Raw genomic sequence first — 18,863 nt, 5'->3', positions numbered from 1 at the left:
GGGGCACCGGGCACCGAGCCCCCGCTCCCGCTCGCTCCCCGCTCCGCCTCACCGCCCGCTCCCGCGCGCTCCCGCTCGCTGGCGCGCGCACGAGTGACATCACCCCCGTCCAATCAGCCACCGCCGCTCCCCGCGCCCCGCTCGGCCCCGCTCGGCCCCGGCGGCCCCGCGCGCGGCCGGGGCGGGGGCGCGCGGGCGGCTGTCAGCCCTGCCGAGCAGGCAGGGACGCGCCGAGCCGAGCCAGCGGCGCCGGCCGGGCAGCGCCGTCCGAGACGTGCCCGGTGCGCAGCGGAGGTGCGGGCGGCGCGGGGTGACAGCCCGGCCGTGCGGTGGCACTGCGCAGGTAGGGCAGGGCTGGCTCGGCGGCGGGCGCCCCCCGCCCGCGCAGCGCAGCGGGGTCCCGCGTTCGAGCTGCGCTGGCAGAGCGGCCCTGGGGAGCGGGCACCGCCTCGGGTGGGTCCCCTCAGCGGCGGGGAGTCACAACTTCGCCGGCGCGGCCGGGGGAAGGCGGGGAGCTGGGGCAGGTGCGGGGCGGCGGGGCAGCACCCCTCCTTGGCGGCGGCCGGGGGCGGCGGCCCTTTCCCGGCGCGGGGAGCGGGGCGGCAGCGGGAAGCCGCCCCCTCCCAGGGAGCCTGCCCGCTGGGCACGGGATTACTCGGCACCCCGGGCTGCCGAAAGCGGGCCGGCTGCCCCGGGTAATCCCCCGGCGAGGGCTGTCCCCGCCGGTCGTGGGCTCGGGGGGGGATGCCGGCGGCCGACGGACCGGGATGCTGCCGCAGGGGACGCCTCGTGCGCGGTTTCCTACGGCGCACGGATGGATTTTGGCAACGTGTGTAAAAACGCGTCCGTACCGTGGTCTTGCAGCGCATCATTTCAGCACCATGGTCTGTGTGCCGGAGCAGCCGCAGCCTTGCGCCGTACGCTGGTTTACCTGCGTTTTGGGTGTGCTTAGTGGTGACGGGCTAAAAAGGGTGTTGGTTTTTGGTTTGGCTTTTTTTTTTTTTTTCAGTGCACCTTCTTGCAGTAAAAATGGTAGCGTTTCACTGTCTTTTCTCCTTGTAAAATGGTAATAGTGCCTTTTTTCAGCTCCGCGTTTCCGTAATATCAGTAGTTGGGGGCGGCTGTAGTAACCTGCCGGTGAGGGCAGAAATGCCATTGCTGAGCTCCGCTAAAGGCACCTGGAAGGGCTGAGCCTGCACCTCGGTGAGCGGCTCTTTAGGAATTGCAGCTGCTCTATGAAGCGCTGTTTAATTCTGCTTATGAAATCTACGGGAGATTATCTATGCAGTTAATCAACTATGCTCCATTTAGTAATGAAAGTAAAGTGTGACCTCTGAGCTGTGAATGTTTTCGAGTGTTATATTCTAGCACAGTCATAGTTATATAACAATATTATAATACAGTTATATTAAAGCACATTAAAAAAGGTTTGTTAACGTTTTAAAAAATAAGCCATTATGTAATTACTAGGCTGTACGACTTAGGGAAAAATACGCCTTTAAAATGCAGCCACCTGTGCAGAGGTGGCTGTATCTAAGAAGGAATTAACAATATGTTACTTAGTTTCATTCTTTTGTATAGAATGGTAAACCACTAAAAATCATCAGCACAGGCCTTGAAATTACATAAGACAGGAGAAAGCTTTCTGAAATAACTGGAAGTTATAAAAGTTCTCAGGTTTTTTTCATCTACCATTAGTAACTTCTAAATGTCCTTGTAGTGCAAATACTGTACAGATCTCTGTGAAAATATGATCTTTGGTCCATGTTCTTCTATAAATGATAACGCACCAAAATTTCTTTAGTAAGAACTCACCTTAATGTTTCTGAAAATTGTTGGTAGTATGAATCTTTTATTTGGTCGTTTGCATTCAAATATATGTTATCAGTTGCTTAGTTTTTCTCTTTAGCAATAGTTGACATTATAAAAAAATAGATCTTTTCTATCTCTAAATTTTGCAAAAAGAAAAAATAACCTAAGCAAAACACTTCTTCCTGGTCCATATTTGTATATTTGTATTATCCACAATGCTGTTCTAAACCAGCAAGAAATTTCCAGTTTCACTTTTAAGTGGTGCTAAAAAGTAATGCAACCTCAACACAGCTTCGTGGTAATGCAAGAACCTACTTGATTTTATGGAATTTTAAATTGAGTGTCTGTCGTAAACACCTTTTCTAGAGAAATCCTACATTATTAAGGTTATGGGATAAAGGGGTTTTAAGTGCCTTTTTGAGCATGTACTTCTGGTACAGTCTTAATTACATGATCACATACTATTTTTTTTCCACAGGAATCCTGTCTTTCACTGCATGGGATAGATTGAGCTCACTTAAGAGAATTCAGTATTTTTCATTGATCATTGTGTGAGCCCATGATTTATTTATTCAGTGTTACTCAGCTCTGCTTTGAAGACAGAACTGATAACATCTGTGTGAGCTTTGCCAAAGTGCTTATCAGTATGTGATCAGAATGTCCTACAAAGTACTAGTAGTTTATCAAACACTACCTAAGGTGAGACAACACTTATGCAGATGGTGAAGAAAGGCACAAAGAGGGTTAGGTGAAAAGTATTCACTCATTTTTGGTGTCCAGTTTGAAATTTTTACAATTCATGTAATTATGTTTGCTCAAGTTATACCTGCTACTGCTTTTTATAACAGTCCTGGCTGCTCCACATCTGTGAGTGTATCTGCAGAGTGAATGGGGAAAAGAGTAATTTACTGTCAATTACAAACTATGGAAGTTTTAGGTTAAATGGCTTGCTGCATGGCAGTAAGGGGAATGAAGGAAACTACAATAGAGAAAATGTTAGCCATTAAAGTCTTTGTGGCATATTGCAGAGCCCCTGTCTCTTTTTCTTTCTGCAAGCTCAGTTCTTCAGTAGATAAAACAAGTCCTACCTGCCTTCAGTTCTGTATCATCTTCAGTGGCAAGGTAACTGAATAAGAAGCACGTGTCTGCTTAAGTGTTTTGTAAAAAACCAAAAACACTCAAGGGAAGTTAGTTATGGTTGCACAGACAACAGTTTGTCATTTTACACCTTTTGAGTACTTGATTTAGTAACCTTAATAATGTTCTTTTGTGTTGTTTGTGAAGTCAAATATGCATACATGTCCCATAAATGTCCTTAAAACCTAGAAAATTAAATTTTAGGGAATTAAAAACAAACAAACAAACAAAGAAGCCAACCAACCAAGCAAATGCAAAAAAAAAAAAAAACAATTCTCCAAGTAAATTTCTTATCGTTTTACTGTATTGGACCTACAGTGGTTACAAAGAGAATGGGAAAAGTTTAATCCTTTGCAAAAAGCTCCTGAACTTTTACCATCATGAGTGATATTACAGGACTGCAGTCCCTTTCATGTACAGCAGTGGTTAAACAGAATGGTGTCACTTGTAGGGCATTTGCTTGGGTAGTGGAAAAGTGGTGCAAGACTGAAGTCCTTTGTACTGTAGGCTTTAGAATGTGTTGTGGTGCATGAGGGCTCTTTTGCACGACTTCTGTAAGCATGGTCCTTTTCACTTCATCGTTTATATGTATCCTAATGACAGCTCTTTTTTTTGTCCTGTAGCTGGTCTGAGTGTCTTAGTTTTTCCTGGTCTTGACCATTCCAAGTTTTGCTTTTGTATCTCACCCAGTCCTGTCTCCTTGCTTTTTTCCTGTCAGCTTTTCTTCAATTTACTTTCCTTTATTCCTTGGAGCCTCCTCATCCTGATTTGCTATGTCAGCCCAGTCTAGTCTCCTTTCTGCAGTCTCCAGTCACTTTTTCTGTGCTTTTAGCAGACATTGGTCTCAATTTTTATTCTTCTTCAAAGACTGTAAGGTGGCTTTTGTTCTTCTCCACCGAAACCACACGGTACTTTCTTCTTAGAAGTTGGTTGGTCTTTGTTACATTTTCAGAGATAAATAAAACAGCATAGAATAACTCGAAGCCTGTCTATGCTGATGGCTTCAAGCCATAGTCACAAACATTTTCTGAAGAAAAATTATTGTGGTTTTCCTTATTAAAAATTGAAATCTTAAATTTTTTGATGTGACATGTAAGTATATGTTTTATATGCATTGGCAGAAAGCAAGGACACACAGGACACTTGGACATAGTTGTAAGTGGTAGTGAACTATAGAAATGCCAAGCAACCTCAATAGTTCTATTTATGCAGAGAAATCAGCCATTCTGACTGTAGCATATCCTGTATTTTTACTTAACTCAGCTAAGTTTTGCAGGGTTCTGTGCTGCTGGCACATAAAATAATGGATGATTTGGGTTTTGTTTGTATTCATACTAATCTCTTTCATTTTATCTCAAGGATTTGCTACAACCTCTTGAGACAAATACTTACAAAAAGATGATGTAAGCATCTCACTGAATTGAGATCTGGATAAAACTATTGGAGTTACCACTGCACCATGGTAGTTTTGTTTACATAAGGTAGTCTTTGGATGTGGTAAAATAGTATTTGCAATAACTTAGTAGCTTTTGTGCCTGAGATAAGGGACATGGTTGAGCTATGGTTAGCACTACAGACAGAATAATTAATGTGATAGAGTATTTTAAGATGAAGAAATATAAATAAACATATTTGACAAGTTCTTTGTCTTTATTTGCGTAATGTTTTTATAATTGACATATAGTGGACAGATGATATGTTGGTGCCATGCAAATGAGTTAGCTTGGAGCACAGAGATGAGGATTTAGTCATGAGATAAGTGATCTTTTTTATAGCTTTATTGGAAACATCCTGTTTTACTATAGACAATTCAATTTTCTCCAGTTCAGCAGGAGTTGAACAGAAGCGTTACTATTAGTTATTCCTAGTCAAGCCAATACACAGAGTTGTTAGACATGGACTTGAATTTACTGCTGCATTAGATTCGCATGAAATTGGTTTTCTTTTCCATAAAATATGAGTAATACACTTCAGCTTACTAGCTGCTAAATTTAATTTGTTTGTAAAAATCAAAGAGAGATGTTTATATGTTCAGTCGAGCATTGGAACAGGTTACTCAGAGAAGTTGTGCACTTTCTCTTCTTGAAATATTTCAAGACTGAAAAATAAAGCCCCCAGTAACCTGACCAAATGTCTTAGCTTTCAGCAGGAGATTGGACTGCAAACCTCCTGACATCCCTAACAATATGAATTATCCTTTGACATCCCTTTTTCTGACTTGTCTTACAGCATGAAATATCCTATGAGGTTACTCTGTAATTCTCAGGGAATGGGGGGGGAAAGTCAATATACAGTTTGAACAGTACTTTCTGAATGGGAAAGGATAGCTGTGCCAACAGACAAAATACTCAATGTGTGAATGAAATAATGTTACAGACTGAATTCCCTTTATAGTTTTTATTGGTAATTGTATTTAAATGCACTGCTAGATTTGCTGTGGATTAGTTAGGCTAGATGTTTTATTATAGGTCTGTTTTCAGGGAGATTATAGCAGAATTCAGTAGCTTTGTCAGTTAACACGTTGTAACAGGTTGTAGTTCTTCATCTTTAAATTCATGGGGAAAAAATAATTGGGTCTATTAATACAACTGTTCTTTATAAAAATTATATTTTTCATACAAAATCTCATACTCAAAATCTGAATGTAAATATTTAAAACACTGATGCTGCTAAGTGGAACAGGCTGTTCATGTTGTCTCAATGTTGTTCCTAGTTGTTGTGTTAATTGTTTAATCGTTCTGGGAAGGATCAGTGCTTACTCAATGAGGAGATAACTAGGTGCCTTGTCTTAACCAGAGGGATGGGACAACAGAACAGTGACTGGTTTTAACACATCAGCTTCAGTGAGATGGGAAATTTGGTGTTTTCCACCATCAGGACAGAAATCCATGTAATTTGAAATTTTTGTGTACCGTAAGAACACTGATTTTTTATTTATTTTTTTAGGCCCTGCTTATAGTTCAGTTAATGTGTGGTGCAGTGGTGAACATGTAACTTTTTGAGAACTCTCTTGATTTTATGAATACCATAAATTAACCTTTCACATATAGTTTTGTTTTTCACTATGTCTTTTCTTGAGGTTTTCATGTTTAGGATTCATCAGAGCTTAGGAGAAATAAGCCAGTTTTTTATTTCTTCAGTGAGAAAAGAGAAGCAGTCATATACCTCAGATATTTCTTCATGAAGACTTCCTTCTAGATATCTGTATTTCCAGCTAGAATACATTCTTTGAAACTTGGAATAATGCTAACTTTGTTTTGATAAAGACAATCAGTTGTCCTGCCAACTACTCACTAATAAGATCTTAAATAAAATTAAAAAGACATTAAGTGTGTCTGAGCTGTAGAGCAAGACTGTATTTTCCTTTACCAAGTATTATAAGCAAACTTGTAAAAGTGCCTAGAAGGATAACATACCTGTTGATAAGGCTTGCTTTTTCTATAAGTGCGAACTCTCTGCTGTTACTAGTAGTACTTTAGAGAAAACATTGGACTTTTCCACTATGATCATTTTTGAGCAAAGCAAAGAGAAAATAATTAAGATAAATGAGAAAGAGCTGCTAGAAATAACACTTTTTTTGTTTTCTGAATGTCTTCTTCTGAAGATTAAGGTCGTCTCTCTTTTGTTTATTGCCAGAAGCCCAGCTCCCCTTTCATCAGCAGTCTACAGTTTACTTCTTTTATAGAAATGAACTTTGGAATATTGAACAGTTTCCACTTCAGATTTTCATTATAAAGGAGCTCCCAGGGAGGCCAGCTGCTGTTGAAATAGATCTTGGGAAGCCAGGCATTCTGAAATGCTGCTTTTTTTGCCTTCTTGTTGTCACTTCCTGAACTCTCTTTGCTCTGTACTTTTATTATATCTCGTCCTTCTGACTTTTCCTGACCCTGAAATTTTTCAGAAATTTTTAACGTGTTTTGAAGAAGTGTTCAGTTCTGCCACTTAGACTAGGTGTAGCCATGATATCCCTGAAAAATGCATAAACAGGCCATCCCAATGGCAGAATTAGTCTGCAACTTGACTGTAATAGGTTGTTTTTGAAATAAAGGTGAAAGTTCAGCACTTGCTGCACTTAAAATTATGTATGATTTTTGTTTTGATTGCTTTAATTTCTTTCTTGATATGAGTACTCTGCAAGTTTTGTAAAACAAGCAAATAAAACCCAACCAAAATCCAAATGAAACCATTGAAAGATAATTATTGGAATGGTGCCAATGCCGACTTCCATTCTAAACATCTGGGGTGATACTTACACTTTGTTGTTTAAACATTTCCTTTTTCAGTTTTGCATTAGGCCTTGTTAGATGGAATGTTTGGCTCCCTTGGTTGTGGGTTCTTTATTTAGTTGGGGTTTCTTTTTTGTCAGTGTAGGAATAAAAGTTTATTGTCAGAGTTTTAAGGGAATGCTGTATGAGATCTTAATTCCTTTACCTCATCATAATAGTTCATTGCCTATTTCATTTCTTGGTGTTGATCTTACCCATTCAAAAGAAGAGTTTTGCAAACTTTATTAATGCATTAACTGAAAAATGCATGTATGGGGTAATTCCTATAATAACCAATTTACCTGATAATTCTTGTCTTTTTATAAAGAGGTTATATGTGTATATAGGCATTTAGATATTTCCTTTTAAGTAGCTGGTATTTATAAAATAAGAGTCTGGAAAGCCCTGGCAAAACCTAATTAAAATTATTTAAAAAAAAATTCTTAATGGAAAAAATATTTGACTGTCTTATTTGACACATTGACCTCATTCAGTCACTATTACATTAACTTATATTCACATCTTCAAATATATCTGTATACATGGTCTTTTCCCCCATACACTCCTATTTGTTTGAAGATAGTGAACTGAAGAAGAAAGTTAAATACATTAATATTTTATTAAATACTCCCAAAAACCAAAGAGAAGTAGATAATCTCAAGCAGGATGATTTTGAAGAACTGAGTTTAGAAGTTACTAATTCCATTATTAAAATGTCACTGTAAAAGCTACTTTGACTTAATTTCATTGTATTATTGAAATGAACAAGTACATTTACTTGGTAGAGGATACTTTTTATTCTTCTGGGGATCTTCTATCAATGTGTGCAAAAAATGAGTCATTACTTAAGGAATTTCTTGGACTGAAGTATTTCTCCCTGTTTCTTCTTGGAAATTTCATGTTGACTATGGAACAGGACCAAGAACAATATAAATTCTCCCTCTGGGATAGTAGAGCAGATAATTGTTTTAAAATTTTAAACAGCTTTTTGTTTTTAAAATGATGGTGATCTGTGTTTTATTAGCTAAGAATACTTGAGATAACTAAAGGGGTTTGAATGAAAAAGACATGATTGCAATTTTATTACCAACAATTTTTTGGTTCATATATTATTAGGCTAGGTGATTCCAAAATATGATTTTGGGGCATAAAGGAAAGTGGCATATGTGAGAAATGGGGTTAATTTGGGCTTAACTGTTTAGGTGAAACACAGAAAAAGACAAATTTGATTAAACCAAATATTTTGTTGTTGTGAAAATGGGAGTTTACTTATCTGCTGCGCAGAATGGCAGAGATTGCTACAAAAACCTAAAGGCATAAAGAAAGTTTTGTATTTAAACAGCCTCAGGTTTGTAATAAAGCACAGCTGTTGCCACTTCCGCTCACATTCTTTTATAGAAATACATTCTGTGGGTTCTCTACAGACCAGCTGACCCAGTCTTAAATGTGGCTGAACCATAAAACCTGTTTTGTCTCATTTCTATGAGATCTTATTTGAAGCATTCAAAAGATAAAAAGGCTTTTTTTTTTTTTTTTCAGAAGGTTTAACTCCAGTCAAATGTGATGTTTGTTTTTGAAGTTACAGCATCTTCACATAATCCAGACTTTGCCTATGCATATACTGGAAGGAAGGACAGAGTAGCAGCACAGGATTTAATTTTTTTTTAAACTAGGACAACTCTGAAAGAAATATACTTCAGTGCATTACCATATACTTATGTATTACCTCAGTTTTATTTACATTCATGTAGCAGGCTTTTGTGACCTACTAAATATTTTTAGCTGATCTTATCCTTGGCAGCGTTGCTAACATAGTATTTAAACTGACAGTGACTAGATAAAGCCTGCAAATAGTCACTAAGGTTTTCCATGTGTGTGTTGTGTGTTTTTTGTTTTTAAAAAGCATCAACAAACCAGCCCCCCAAATCCCAACAAGTATCAAGCACTCTGGTATGGTACAAGTGGCAAGAGAAGAAAGGAGAGTGTGGGAGAGATGTATGTGGTTTTTTGGCCACTGTCAAAAAATGTCTAGTATATCACATAAACCAATGAATACAGGTCGGAATTTACTGTTCTGTCATTATTTAATACTACCAAAGCACCTACATATTTAATATAACAGAATTAATCAGCTTTCAGATATTCTTTCCAGATCAGCTTGAAAGAAAACTGGATTAATATAAGGACAGTGAAGCATACAGAGCACCTTACAATGCAATTTCTATTCCAGCAGTTTAGTACCTGTCTCTAGACAGCCGTTGTTAAGGTTAGCAGGCTTCTAGGTAGAACAGTTTTCATACTTGTGATTGTCTAAACTAAAGCACTCCAAACATTTAGGATATTCTTGGCCTATTTTTCAAGGACTGCCATGTTTACTGAGATTAAACTTTTTTTTTTTTATAAGTACTAAGTGCCTTTCTAAAGGGGTAAAGCATTTATTGTGTGGGTACTGGCTAGATACTGTGCTATTTAATGTGGTGTGCAAGCAGTCAAGGGGCAGTTATTTGGCATTTCTCTTGGATCCATTGTAATCTAAGATAATAAAATAATTCAAAAGGAAATATGCTTATATGTGTAGCTACTAAATTAAATTTTTGAAATTTTGGTGTACCAGCAAGGAAATTTCATTTCAGCTTCATAAAACATAGGCAATCATTCCAAAGAGGCCAGGACCTAATTCTTGCCTGTTCTGGGAGAATCTATTTTTAAATATACATTTTTCAGTATTTTTTTGCTTGTCAGTTGATCTTCCTTATCTGAAAGCTTTGTCAGAACACAAAATTCAGAGTAAAAAATAGGTGAATTTAAATGAGAGGACTTTTTGTTAGCTGTTAACTTTAGTCTGTTAACCTTTATCATCCAGATGCAAGTTTGGGATTGGACTGAGCTCTCTGTTCAAGATGTTTACCGTAGTATAGAATATCAATATTTAGGTGCTGGGAGTAACTTCACAGAACATAGATGCTTGTGCTGCCTCTAAATAATCCTTCAGGATGTTGCTAAGAATTTATGTAAAAAGTGTATTTATTTTTATTTTTTAATCTACAGGGTAATTTTATTGATTCTGAGTTCATTATTCCTGTTCTATGGGATCTTTACCTGGGAGTTGGTTTAGTACATATGAAAAAATTCTAGTGTGGGCACTAGGGTGACATTTTAAAACTTACTCTTCCTGAAAAATAGCAAAATTTTCTGTTGCTGGATATATCAATTTGATACATTGTTTGTACCCATGCTTGTCTCCAAATTCATAGCTCATTAAAACTTGAAAACCAGACTTTCACCTTGGATTGTTCTTTCATCTTCCCTGGAAGTTCTCTTGATGGCCTGAGAACTTCAGTAGATGTAATTCACATCTCAGGATCGGGAGTGATGAGAAGCTGGGTCAGAGGAGGCAGTAGCTAACAAGGGCAAACGCACATTTGTTAATTTGCCTAGCTGTTCTGTTCTTCAGTCTGAAGTTGTTTGCATGAGTTTAAATTCACAACAACAATTTAAAACAAATAGTCTGATTTTGCCCTGCTCTAGATTAGGACTGCTCATAAATTTGCTGACCATGTTTTCTCAGTGCAGTGAGATATAAAAGCAGAAATATTTGTTGCAGCCTTTTAGAAATACTCTCTTACCTTTTACAGACATTTGCAAGTAGTGTTTTGGTTAGATTTTTTAACATGATTTAATTTGATTTTGTTAATTCTGACTGCAGAAGAGTATGAAAACATTACTGAGTCTCTTTTCTCTCTGTTGGTCTAGTGACAGTTGGCAGGTGCTGGCTCCCAGTGAGAGCTGTAAGTTGCACAGCTTGGTAATTGGCATTGAATTTGAGTAAGGAAATTGCCTCCTTCTCTTATGCTACAATACAGGCTTTCTAAGACAAGTTCTTTCTCTTTTCCTTTTCCTGAGAAAATCTGCCATTATTAAATTTTCTCAAAGAAAAAGGGATTATATGTGGGCAGCATGAGCAAGAAGTACTTGCTCTCTGAATTACTTGTGTCACTAAGAGCCAGCAGCTCAGTCTCACCCATACCTCTGAAAACCAGTCTAAGAATATTTGGAAATTGAAGAGGGTGCTGATTGGGAAAAACTTCGGGGGTACTTGTGTGAAATTAGTGGCAAAAGATATTGCTGTACAAGGAAGAAAAATGTTTGTCAGTCTGCAGTTATACAAAAAAAGTCTCCTTTCCCTTTCATAAAAATCAGATTTCTATACTGTACATCTGAGAATATGATTCTTTATTACTTCATTTTGCTTTTCTTTAATTTTTTTTTGTTAGTTTGGATTTTTTTTTCTTTTTGTGTTGTTTTATTTTTTAATTGAGCAACGGTGAGTTGTTTGGTGGGATATTACTGTTGAGAGATACTTAGAAGTGTATTTTGCTTTGAACAGTTATTGGAGATTGTGTCAATGTGTATGGGTACAAATCACAGTGAACTTAAAGCCAGAATGACAGAATTCAGAGAAATCTGTCCTTCTATGGGGCTAGTGGAGTTTCTTCATGCATCAAACAGGACATCTGAGCTAATCATGTCTTGGAGTTTGTAGTACCTTTTCTTCATAGTGAAAGTGTGAAAAACCCATTTATATGAGTACATTTTCAGAGGCAAGTTGTACAAAGAACAGAATTACATGTTGACAAAATACTTTGTTTGTGTTGCAATGCATGTCAGGGTATGCAGGAGATTAAGTCCTGATGTCATTTAGAGCATCCAAACATACTTATAAATTCTCTTTAAACATGCTTGTAAATTCTCTTTTCCCTGATAAGGGAGTGAGTCAGAGAGAGAGATTCCAGTGAAAATGTATTAGAACAACTTTTGTCAATTAAGGTTTTATTGTGACTAGAGTAAGGCTATTGTTAAAACAGACACTTGCATGGTACATTGCTTGTCTTGTGCCACTGTTCCCACCCCTGCAGGAGCCCGCTGTCACACACAGACACTGTCACATGCACCCTGTCACACCCACATCCTGTCACACACAGGCCCTGTCACACACACACCCTGTCAGACACACACACACCGTCAGACACACACACACTGTCACACACATGCTGTCACACACACACTATCACACAGACCTTGTCACACACACAGAGCCTGTCACACACACACACCCTGTCACACACACACACACCCTGTCACACACACAGACTGTCACACACACACAGAGCCTGTCACACACACACACCCTGTCACACACACAGAGCCTGTCACACACACACACCCTGTCACACACACACACACCCTGTCACACACACACACACACACCCTGTCACACACACACACACACACCCTGTCACACACACACCCCCTGTCACACACACACACACCCTGTCACACACACACACACACCCTGTCACACACACACACACCCTGTCACACACACAGAGCCTGTCACACACACACAGAGCCTGTCGCACACATACCCCCTGTCACACACAGACCCTGACACACACACAGACCCTGACACACACAGACCCTGTCACACACGCACACAGACCCTGTCACACACACAGACCCTGACACACACAGACCCTGTCACACACACACGCTGTCACACACACACCCTGTCACACACAGACTCTGTCACACACACACTGTCACACCCTGTCACACACACACCCTGTCACACACACACCCTGTCACACACACACTGTCACACCCTGTCACACACACACCGTCACACACACCCACGCTGTCACAGAGACCCTGTCACACACACACCCTGTCAGACACGCCCTGTCACACACACACACACACACTGTCACACACGCGCTGTCACGCACACGCTGTCACACACACACGCTGTCACACACACCCTGTCACACACAGACTCTGTCACACACACACTGTCACACCCTGTCACACACACACCCTGTCACACACACACTGTCACACCCTGTCACACACACACCCTGTCACACACACACACACACAGAGCCTGTCACACACGCCGTCACTCCCAGTGACCCGTGTGCCAGCCCAGCCCGGCTGTTGGCTCCCAGGGAGCCTCTCTGGTGTGACAGTGGCCCTGGGCAGGGTCACAGGGTCCCTGAGGTCCCCCAGCAGCAGGGGCAGTCCCGGTGTCCCTGTGGGTGCGCAGCTGCCACGGGCACCTGGGATGGGGACAGAGCCGCACAGCCCCTGGCTGGCACTGACACGGCCTGGGGGCCTCACACACCTGCCACAGGCCCTGGGTCTCATTTCATGTCATGAGAAGGCAACAGGACAATAAATCTCTACAGCCTCTTAGTGTTTGCTAGACACCTTTTCAGCACACATAGTTCTCTTTCTAGTTTGCTCTTTTCTACTGACTCCATGTAGAGAAATTCCCAGCAGTGGGATTTTTATGACAATGCAACCGTTGTACAGCTGCTACTGAATTGAAAAGCTGCAATGGGATGTCGCTCACCTGTGAAACACTTTTCTCAATTTCTTTCAATCTTCTTGTTATATTTGGAATTGAACTGTAATCAATTTGAATTTTGAATTTTCATTTTGTATACTAATTTACTTCTGTGGAAGTTTTGTTATTTGTTCCACTGCAACCAAGTTCAATTCCATTTTCCAGTTGTTATAAAAATACTAACAAAAAATGTGTCATGTCAAATGCATTTCATGATGATTTTATCTAACCTTTTAATGCAATTCCAACACAAATATATTTATTATAACTGAGTGAACTATTTCTGCAGAAGCAGGCATCTTTATTTTAAGATTGTTTTAACTATACTGATCCTGTCACTTTCAGTATTTAGATTCAGTGTGTCTGTTAGCCAAGCATGCACTTTGCATTTGTAATGAGGGCAAAATGGCACATCCCCAACCATAAGGAAAAAGGAATGGCCCCCTTCTGATCTGTATGGACCACGTCTCTATTTTCAGCAGAGTCTGAGAGACTGCATCAAGCATCCTTAATATTCTCCAGCTCGAATTTCAAATTGAATTTCTTGTGAGTGTTGGGAGGAGATATCAAGCTAGTTGGATTTGTCATTGTATAAGAGAAGTTTGTTATGTCCCTGCTTTTTGGTGTTCCTGGGTACTTAGTATTTAATATGTCCTTAGATATAGACTGAATCATAGCGTGATGTTTTAATTTAATTTCTAGTATTTTAATTACCTGAATATTTCATTTGGATCTTATATGTCCCTTTGAGCATATTGGCTACAGAGTGTTCACTTGATGGTTTCACTACATGGGGTTGTCAATTTAATGTGATGAATAGCTCAGTAATTCTGGAGTCATTCCATACTTTGTAACTTCACAGTGAAGTGGGAATCCCATTAATTCATACAAAAATAGTTTAGTGATTCTTTTGGAATCACTAGAATTTTTAAATGGCATATTAATATCTCTGAATCTAGCATTAATTTTTTAAGAACCTGCAAGTAAATTAGACAACTAGATTTAATGAAAATTAAATACAAGCTGTATTCTCTCAGGGACATAATATTTGTGTCTTATTTTGTGGTTTTTTATGTTTTTTTTTCTCTGAGTGATTATGTTAATGTTAACTAAACAATTTGAATTTGTCACCACTCTTAATATGCACATGTTACGAATACGTATTTGAATACTTTGGGAAGAACACCCTGATCCCACAACTACTGTGCAAATCTCAATGGTCCTTTAATAGCAAGTTCCCTTAAACTATATGCCTGTGTCATTTATCTCCTTTCAGCTGCCTCTATAGCTTAGTTTAGCTCACAGACATGCAGAGTCTCAGCACATAATCCCCTAAAGACAGTGCTTGTATTTGTTATCTTTCTCAGCACAGTGTTTTATCTCCTGTGAACCCATTTGATACGGGTTTCTGGTTCTTGTATGAGTGATATACCAAGTAATGTCCTTGTAGATGTTTGCATGGAGAATTGTGAGCATGCTGTTTTTGTTGATGTCCTGTATTTTAGACCAATTTTTTCCTTTTCCCAGTACTTAAAGCTATCAAAAGCTGTAAGCACAGCAAAGAGTAGAACAAAATTTGAATAATTATCATAGATGCAAAGGAGGAGGAAATATACTGAATTTCATTGCCTGATGACAGGAAGATCTATTTCAGATTAAATTAATAGGTAATGCTGCAGGGGATTTTTGTTTTGGGGTGGGGTTTTTTGCATAGTGGTAGTTTTAGAATGTTTATTATGTTTAATTTGGAGCAAGTTTTATGTTCCTTTTGGGGATTTTGATAGCCGTTCAGACAGCTATCAAAAATATTCTCTGTTGATGTATTCAGACAGATGGTTGTCCCGTACAGTATGTGCAAGAGTGTTCTTTTCTCAGGGACTAAATTCAGCTTTGACTCTTAAGAGTTTAGGATTATGTTCATTTTCCCTCTTGGATTCAGATGCTCATGTAGTCCCTGGAGAGATGTTTTCTGGTTATCACTAGAGGCAGTAAATGAAATCTGTAAAATGGAAGAAGTAGGTCATGGTTTATCTTCCGGTTTTGGGTTTATCACTAAGTGGAGCCATAGAAAAGTCAATGCATATTGAAACCTCAGGGCATCATTTTTTGATACTGATGCTGTCATGAGGAGGAGTTTGACAGGTCACTGATTAAGTATTTGCATGATTGGATTTCATGAGAAAAGAGATGATGATGATGTTTCAACTTGAATTTCTAGTCAAATAGAAGTGAAGATTGCCTTTGACTTTTCTGCCACTATGTAGATGTGAAACTGATTTCAGTTTATTTGTCTGTGAAGAATTTGATTTCTATTAAAGATCACCTTTTTAATGAGTTGGTAAATTCTTGGAAAAACACATTAGAAATCACTAGAAAGCTGTCACTTTTTACAAATTATTACAGCTTAAGAGACCACATTTAGAGATCTCTTACAGAAGAGAAAAACCATCCCCAGACTGCTGAAATGATCCCCTGGTAGAGATTTTTTGTTTATTTATTGATACAAATAAATGTGAGTGAGCCATCTGAACAACCAGCAGTCTAGAAGTCCTGAGGCACAAAGCATGAGTCAAAGCAGATGCATTGTAGAGTTATTAAAATATTTATTTAAATTTTACATTCCTTTTAAGTATTTGTGTGGAAGATGTGGAAATGTTTTCAACCTTTTTTTTTAATAAATGGGAAGGTAATAGGTTTGTTATTTCAGCTCCCTAGAAATATATTTCTGTTCTACTGAGAAACTAAATTCTGTTTACAGACTGTGTTTGTGACTTCCTGTAGAATTTAGTAAGAAGTATTATAAAATCGTCCAGAAAAACATTAATAAAAACTAGTTGACAAAAAAAATTATAATGAGTTATTCCCATCTTTGTCATAGTGATAGTTTAATGTTTCTTTTTAATTTAGGAAGACAAAAGTGTAAGGAAAAGATGATCAGAGTAGTATTTTAGAAATATGCTTTCACATACTAAAATTTTTAGGTATACAAAAGATAGTAGTTATACATTTGCTCATTTTAAATAAATTTGAATATATATTATTAATGACTCAGAAATTTAAGTAATTCCAGGTATTATAATTTAGAACTTCTAAGTATTTTGATTTGGTGTTCACCTGCTAATGCAGATAACAGTCATACATAAATGGATGTATTTTCAACAGATTATATTTTCATTGAACAATGAGAGAATTTACTAACATGTACTGGGTTTACATGGCCAGGTTTTAGCAGTGGGGGGCCACAGGGGGGGTTCCTGTGAGAAGCTACCAGAAACTTCCTCTGTGTCTAACAGAGCCAGTGCCAAGTGGCTCCAGGACAGACCCACCACTGGCCATGACCAAGCCCATCAGTGACTCTTCATTACCCATCTCTGATTTGACTGGTAATAAATTAAGCTGATTCCCCTAAGCTGAGCCTGTTTTTCCTGTGATAGTAATTAGTGAATGATTGCTCCCTTACATTTTTCCATGAACCTTACATTCTATTTTCTCACCTCTGTCCAGCTGAGGAGGGGACAGGGTCAACCCACATAAACTAACTCCAACCAGCTAATTTTCTGTCTAAGCATCCAAAGTGATCTTAGAATTAAAAGACAATAATGTAAGGTAAGCTTGTTTGAGTTGGAAAAAAAAAAAAGTGTTGGTTCTTGTGGGAGATTTTTTGTTTTTTGTTTTGGAGATTTGTTTGGTTTTGTTTCATTGGGGTTTATTGTGATTTTTTTTTTTGTTGTGGTGTTTGTTTGTTTTTAAAAAGACTTCTCCATACTTCTTATTCTGTATTCCAGCAGAGATAGCAAGCAAACGCAGATAACTCCTGTGTTCTGAACCATAAGACAGTGGGTTAGTATTCTTGTTGTTGGTTTTCTTCATTTACATTTTTTGGATATGTGTATCTGAGTTACCACTTTATGCTTGTCATGAAAGTATTATTTTGTCATGCTTTTAGGCTAGAAGTTATTTTAGTTACTAGAATTCACATATTGCAGTATTAGTTTACTGGTTACAGCAGACAAATGGACAGAAATTTAGTATTTTTATCAGACATAAATGGCAAGAGTTAAAAATACACATGCTTCCTAATAAAACTCTGAGCATGTCAGTATGATAGCATGCTTTGCTTTGAACTGGCCTGCTGTTTTGAATAGCTGGGGAAAATAATCGCTTAATATCATTTGCTTTTTTTAAAAATAAAAAATTGGAATATGGGGTAAAATCTCATGTTACTGACATTTTAATTTCCTCTTCAGTCTAAGAGTATTTGATTTGTAGCGGTATGATTTCTGTTTTATAATGTAAGCTTTTGATCTGCCTCAAAAAATGGAAGAGTGCAGACTCTGCAGTGGTTTGTTAAATGGTGTTCTGCCACAGACAACTGTCATAACTGGCTTTAAAATATAACCCTATTTTCTGGCCTTTCTTGTAGAGTATTTGATGAATCAGTTTTTCCATGTTTTCTTCAGGAAGCTTTTAACCTAAGATTCAGCCTGTCTTTTTTGATCTGCTCTAAGGCACCAGTACATAGCTTGGACCTACCTCTTGCCCCGTTGGTAATTCAGGCTATGGGAGGCTAAGAGAAAGCTTTCAAGAGATGAGATTAAATCTGGGAGATGTTTCAGGAGAGGGCACTCCAGGGGCTTTGTTCTTGAGGAGGATGCCTGTGGGATCTACATTTTGCTATAGGAGAGCATAGGGCATATTCCTGAGAAGCTGCTTTAATCTAACATTAAATGAAAGTTTTTCATCTTCAAAGTACAGTTCTTTAACATTTGTGGAAGTCTCAACTCCTTCAAATGCAGGTCCTTATAAAAATGGTTGTGTTTTGGTTTTATTAAATATCCTATGTGAGCATAGCATGCTGTTTGGTTCATTCCTGAGTTGTGGTATGTAAACTTTATGCCTTGGCTCCTTCCAGACGTTCCCTCTGTATTCAGGCTGGCTGGCTGGACTGCAAGGAAGAGGCACCCAAGCAGGGTGGCCAGGAGCCCCGTGGGCTGGGTGGCCAGACTGCCAGAGAAACACCAACTGCATCTGGAGGAGGGGCTGGACTCTGCTCCTATGTGATGCCAAACGTTTCTGACATGGAGTTGCTTCTATTCTTTCAAATTTGTTTCCCTTTTATTATGATGATCTTGTTCAGGTGAAATGAATCTTAACTTGTGTGATCCTATTTTCAGTTGTGGGGTTTTGGGAGGAAATTGAGAGAAAGGGGATGCAAAGTTAGATACTCAGGCCATGTGGATTTG

At 38.9% G+C, this 18,863-nt stretch overlaps 1 protein-coding gene across 1 annotated transcript in view; it reads left to right on the top strand.

Moving 5' to 3' along the window:
* The first annotated feature begins 228 nt into the window (after positions 1 to 228).
* CNTN1 (contactin 1) overlaps positions 229 to 18,863 on the top strand; it is a 211,048-nt gene continuing 192,413 nt past the window's right edge. The window contains exon 1 of the mRNA XM_066550414.1: positions 229 to 343. The gene's annotated coding sequence lies outside the window, so the exon portion shown is untranslated. The remainder of the gene's footprint in view (positions 344 to 18,863) is intronic.

Source organism: Molothrus aeneus, chromosome 5 (assembly GCF_037042795.1).
Source record: "Molothrus aeneus isolate 106 chromosome 5, BPBGC_Maene_1.0, whole genome shotgun sequence".
NCBI classification, from domain to species: domain Eukaryota; kingdom Metazoa; phylum Chordata; class Aves; order Passeriformes; family Icteridae; genus Molothrus; species Molothrus aeneus.
This window is presented reverse-complemented; position numbering and strand designations above follow the sequence as displayed.